The sequence below is a fragment of the Asterias rubens genome, chromosome 22, assembly GCF_902459465.1.
Source record: "Asterias rubens chromosome 22, eAstRub1.3, whole genome shotgun sequence".
Classification (NCBI taxonomy): Eukaryota; Metazoa; Echinodermata; class Asteroidea; order Forcipulatida; family Asteriidae; genus Asterias; species Asterias rubens.
In genome coordinates, this window is record NC_047083.1 from 9,804,130 (window position 1) to 9,810,580 (window position 6,451).

At 37.6% G+C, this 6,451-nt stretch overlaps 1 long non-coding RNA gene across 1 annotated transcript; it reads left to right on the forward strand.

The window, feature by feature from the left end:
- Positions 1-1,393: 1,393 nt before the first annotated feature.
- On the forward strand, positions 1,394-6,151 carry LOC117305219. The gene is made up of 4 exons (XR_004520654.1): positions 1,394-1,560; positions 2,889-3,041; positions 4,674-4,820; positions 5,136-6,151. It is a non-coding gene; the product is annotated as an uncharacterized LOC117305219 (long non-coding RNA).
- The last annotated feature ends 300 nt before the right edge of the window (positions 6,152-6,451 follow it).

Below are 6,451 nucleotides of genomic sequence, written 5' to 3' on the forward strand. Positions count from 1 at the left end.
CAAAAACATGTTTACCGTCCCCACCGGCGCTTCCCTTTTTAAAGGCCCTCTCCTTCTTGGTTTTGCTTCTTTCCTACGAAAAAAAGGATACATTTCAAAGATATGTTTTGTATACAGCCAGCCGGTTGGCTGGCGCTGTTAACGGGCCGAGCCATTTTGAAAGGGGGGGGGGGCACAAAAAAGCACGGCTCTTCCTTCCTTTTCAAAAAAAGACAGGACGCCAAACATGTTTTGTTTTTATTTGGCCTAACTTGTTTACAGATTCCCAGAGCAATTAAACTATACCACCCAGCACCAACAAGCACAGACTAAAAACCAAAGTACAAGTCGCAACAATGGAGATGATAATTGTTGATAAGATACGTGCATAATACTTGAATTTTATTTGTAGAAATAAATTCATCGTAGAGTTAGTATTTACACTCTAGAACTCCCAGGTGAGACATGACTCATTTTCTGGGTCCCGGGGACGACATGACCCTGTCTTAGTCAGTCTAGACTTGATCAAAGTCCCTGGCTCGTGCGAGGTCCCAAACACTTGTAACGCACACACCGCCAGCTGCAGACACTTATGACAAGTGCGCCCCCTTTGTCAAAAAAAAATTTTTTTTTACTGGCGATGGAACTGGATAGGGACTTGAGTTAAGTCTAAGGTCAGGCTAACCTATAAATTCGTTGTTGTTGTTGTTGTTGTTGTTGTTGTTGTTGTTGGGTTTTTGCGGGGAGTTTTACAGAGATTCTGCGTCATTCAATGACTGGGACATGTTGACACTGGGCCCAGATCGAGTCTCAAAGCATTGTAAGAACACACAAAACTTGCTAAGCACAGAAAAATATTGCTTTATAAACTATTAAACATTAATTTTTGTATGCATTAATTAATGCAGTTGTGTCCACCCCCGTGCAAAACCGTCCTTGCAGTAAATTAAACGCCCTTGGTCGACGGAACACGTTCGCCTTTTTTGTTTGCAAGCTAAGTGCATGTCATGAAATGGGAAATGTTCAAAACATGGGAAATGTTCGGCCGTTGTACTCGCTGCAATCATAAAATACGTGAATTCATTGCTTACACGCGCACATACATGTACAGTCACGTACATGTCTGCCGGACGGTTTTGCATAGCCCTGGACACGATTTGCATATGCAAAAGTGTCCGGAGCGGACTAGCGGACACAATTGCATCTGCTGACACCCGCCGCCCCCCCCCCCCCCCCCCCGCCCAAGATATTTCTATGATAAGGTAAACAGCGCCCTCATTTGATAAGTTACAGAATTAGTATGGTACCTAAACATTTTCTATTACGTTGATATTAGTATGAAGAAATAGCAAACGAAATAGCAAATGAATGGGGACTAGACTGCTGGTTGGTATGACTTCTGCATCAACGAAAAAATGCCTCTGGTTTGTTGTGACAGGGAAGATTTGTTTTTAATCAGTATTCCTTTTGCTATTCGTCGTCTGCGAATGCAAACATCACCATCGGAATTTAGATCAAATCACAGTGATCAGCCAACCGGAGAATGGGTGTAAATTTCAGGCAGACCACCCGGCATTTTGAGTAAGTTTTGTTTGATCTTGAAATCGCCACGCTAGACTCGAGAACTGTCACTGTGTCCGACATGTCTGTTGTCTGTGTGTGTGTCTATTGCATAACATGATTGAATATGAATGATTGATTGATGTTCTTCTTAAGTTATTGTGCTTAAGTTTCCGCATACATTTCCACAGTGCCACTATTCTAACGAGCCATGACCGTCGATTGTTGCCATTAGTGGCACTGTCACAGTGTCAGTCATTGACATTGTGGTGCCGGTGTGGCAATGTGGCAGTCCCGGATTCTCTACCCAGGAGATTGTGCCCCCCCCCCCCATAACTCAACCCCGGTCTGGCCCCGCGCCTCACCACAGCGAATTGTGTGGAAAAAAAATCGCCTGCCTATCATTCAACTGCCCATGGAGTACATAACTACTTCCACCTTTTTAAAATTTTAATGTTTTACTTTTTCATTTACGATTTTACATGATCAATGTTTCCGAATTTGTTTTTTTGGTCGACCTTATTGTCATTTAAAATAGACCATGAATAATAATAACTTTTTGCTTTCCTTGCTTATAAATCGTGTATTTTTTAATAATTTCACTTTTTAATTATAATTGATTGTTGTAGGTCTACTATATTTATATCCTTAAAAATTTGCAATTCTGCTTTCTGGTCAAGCCATGCTTGCAATTTTAATAGACCACTCCCATGCAGTCTCCCATGATTAATAATATTATAACTTTTACTCTTTTTTATCCCTTGCTTATAAATCTTGTTTTTGTTTTAAATATTTTAAATTATAAATATTTATATTATTGTTCTTGAACAATTAGCATCTTTAACATTCTTTCCAACTAACTTTTAAAAATGTGAATGTTATTACCATTTATTTTGTATCAGCAATTCTGCTTTTTGGGTGAGACATAATTGCAATTCTAAAAGACAAATATTGAATATCAGTGGATATTCCGGTGTACCTACATACTTTGTATATCTTTGAAATTTCCTCGTGGAAGTTCTTTCCAAATAACTTTTTAAAATATAAATGTTTCTACTACTTCTAGGACTCCCTGGATATTCTAATATCTGTACCCCAGATATTGTGCCCGCCCCCCCCCCCCCCCCCCCCCCCACAAAGCACAATGACTGTTTGATTAGGCATGAACAAGATGAGGGACTCTTACTTTAGTTATATACAGACCATCAACTTCCAGACTATATTTCCCTTTAAAAACTTTGGGAGCCACAAACCGTGATATATTTTAAGAACTGAGTTGGTTCCATTGGTACAACATTGTATTATTGATTTGACCAAATTTATAATGTTATTTATAATTTTGTTTATAGGATGAGTTGCCGCTTAAGGCCTTCAACAAGATCAAGGAGAGCATCTACGCACAGATCCATCCAGAACTAATCCGACTTGTAATGCTTCAGAGAGACTAAGACTGAGATAGTACAATGGACTCACCAAACCTAAACTTGTGAAAGATGGACCTGGTAAGCTTGAGATCATTTTTATAGGCCTGGAAGTGGAATAACACAGAGGGCCACAGAGGCTACTGTTTACCCTGGTCTTGGCCTTTGTGTTAAAGGAACAAATGACTTTTTTTGTTTTTCGGGGCCAACCTGAACTAGTCAATTAGCCAAACAAAATATATGTTCTGTTTTCAATTACATGTCTCATCTACTTGATGTGCCCTCATGCATTAATAGCAAAAAGACATGCTCACCCCCACAATGTATAGTCCACATTGAAGAGTCTGATCATCGGGTACTGTTGGGAACAAGGTTGTCACCCTCATGTGATTGGACAACTGACTAGAATGGGCAGGATTTAGTTAATTATGCACACATATAGAAAAGTCTGTCATGTGCAGTAGACACTTTAAATGTGTGTTATTAGTAGGCTCAGATTGTTACCATACCCCCATAGGTACAAGGTAGACAATAAAAGCTTGGGTACATGGACGTGATTGATAGTGAAAGGCTGAAATGTCTTATAAAACTCTTGCATCTGGGTCTGTGAGATGTTTGAATTTGATGACTTTTATAATAATCTTGGTATTATTGCAAAGGTTGTGGGTTCGAACCCCACCTGAGTAATAGCCTGTGAATTGCTCATTCACAGAACTATTAACTTGGGAAAATTCTGAGTATTCAGTGCTTACATGCATCAGTGTATAGTGCTTACATGCATCAGTGTATTTAATATGGGTGAGAACCAAATAAATAACCTCGAAGAAGTGGGGTATCTCCCAAGTTAACATGCATGAACTACAGATTCCAAGTTGCTCTTTGGTCAATGTAAACTTTACCTGGTGACGAAGTCGATCTCATTTAAAATGCACTGGGCATCTTTGGTAATTCTCTCTTGGTTTACATACTACATGTTTCTCAACAAATGCATGTAATAACAAACCTGTGAAAAATTGAACTCATTTGGTTGTCGAAGTTGCAATAGATTAATGACAGAAAAAACACCATTGTCGCACAAGTTGTATGCTTTCAGATGCTTGAATTCAAGACCTCCGCTGAGGTCTCAAAACTCAAATCAAATATTTTATTGAGAAATTACCTCTTTCTCAAACTAGGTAATACTTTAGAGGGAGCCATTTGTCACAATAGTTATACCATCAACAGCTCTCCATTGTTCGTTACCAAGTTAGTACTGTAAGGTTTTATGCTACCAGTAGTGTCCAGTGCCTTTAAAAATTATCTTTTTTTTTATTAATTATGGACGAATAAAAGTTTAGGGCATTCATAGGAAACTTTGCTACCTCTTTGTTTGGCCCAACTGAAAATGTCGCCCATCCATCTACCTACCAATTTTTTATGTTTTTGGAAAGTGTCTTTATATTTTCATTTGGCCAAACTTTGAAAACAGAAAGACACAAATGTTACCTACCTGTTTTTTGCATGGGAAACATAACTTTATGTTTGTTGGGCTCAATCAAATCCGTTTTTTATTTTTAACATTGACTGAATGTCTCCTAAGTAGATTTTTTCTCCTACAAGTTCACGTCAGAATTTTTTTAGTTTAGTTTAAATTTAACTGAGTAATATTAATGCTGATCGTTACCCCTACCGCAACCTATTGAGTCAAAGTTTGTATGTTTCTTTCCACTTAAGAGCTTACTTCTGGACAGAAGGACTCCCCACCAGGAAAGTTCTTCGATGGTGTGACACAAGAACCTCTCTTTTGGCCAACAGCCGACGAGGAATAGATTTCTAAGCTTGATGGGAGCTGCACCTCTTGTCAATCTCGTCAAAGTAAAGGTAAGTTCAATGGAGACTTTTTTTTTGGAGGGGGGGGGCACTAGACTGTTGAATGGATTTTACACCCCAAAAATCCATCCCATCCAGAAATACTAGTTAGACTCATACTTTGTAATTACCTCAATGAAAGTGTGTGTTTTTACCCAAAAAATTGTTGATTAATATTTTTAGCTGATGACATTTTCGTATTCTTTTCAATTTAGTTGGTGAGATTTGATCAATTTGTTTGAGTACCCATGGTGGCTCTGAAAAGAGTTGTTTTTTACTCTTGGGTCAACTTCTGGATGTAAATATTCTCCTCATCTTGCATTTTAGGAAACCGAGAGGGGAGAGACACTTTGCCTGAGTTGATTCATCAGAATGGATTTCCCTGCTCTTTGGATCCTCGGTGACATCTTGGTAACTATACTACTCCAAGTTTGCTTGAGTGGACAACCATCAAGGCTTCACTGATGCTGCCAAGGGTGTAGAAATCAAGGCTGAGAAAGAAACCTACTTTGTAATTTGGAAATAATACTATTTCTGAGTAAGGATTGATTGGCCAAACAAAAATATAATAATGTTTGCACTATGGGTATATCAGAATAATGGAAAAAGTACTATCTTTTTATTTACTTACCCTTTTCAGTGTAATGTGAAACAAAACTTTATTTTTGTATAGACCTCCTTTTTTTTTTTTAACAACTGTTGCCCACCTGTTACCCAAATTCAGTGTAACATTATTATGTTTGTTTGGCCCAACATATCAAATTAGTGTTATGTAGAAAGTAGGCTACCTGTTTGTTTGGTCCAACTGTGAAAAAAAAACATGTTGGTTTCGCTGATGCTGTCAAGGGTGTAGAAATCAAGGCTGAGTATTAGAAACCTACTTTGTAAATTAATTCGAAGAAAAACTATTTAGGTTGGGCAAACAAAAATATAATCATGTTTATATATTTGTTTGGCCATAACTACCTACCAATTTTTCATCAAAGTGGGAAAACATAACTAAATTTTTGTTTGGCCAAACTAAAGCAACAGATTTGGCAAAGTTCAACGTGAAAAGAAACTTTATTATATTTTTGTTTGGCCCAACTGTGAACAAACTGTTAAATTTTGGTGTTATCGGAAAACTAGCCTTTTGTCAACTTATTCTTCTTTTTGGGGCACTGTTTTCCAAAGATTTCCAACATTTCCAGTCCCTTCTTTCACTTTAATGGGAAACATGATTTTATTTCACTGGACTCGCAATGTTAAACATTTTGCTGACCCATATTTCCAATGTTAAAGGCCAACTAAAAAAAATACCAGTTGATCGTTCCGGATTTTTCAAAAAAGAGGAGGATGAGGGCCTTTTATTTATTATTATAATTTTTTTTATTTCCAAGATGGCCGCTTAGTATTTCAAATCAAACAGGTCACAAATTTTCAGATTAAACCCACCAAGTTTATTTTATTGTTACACTTAAAAGATTTTCTGATGGTAGGGAAAAGCTCCTAGGCCAGTCCTTTTGAAATGATGCATTTGAAACACACAAAAAAAACTTGTTTTTAATACAAAAGTCGAAAAATTGAAAAAAGTAAAAAAAAAAAAAAAGGATGCGGCCCCCCAAAAAAGGATGTGGGCGGAGACGATCAACTGGTATTTTTTT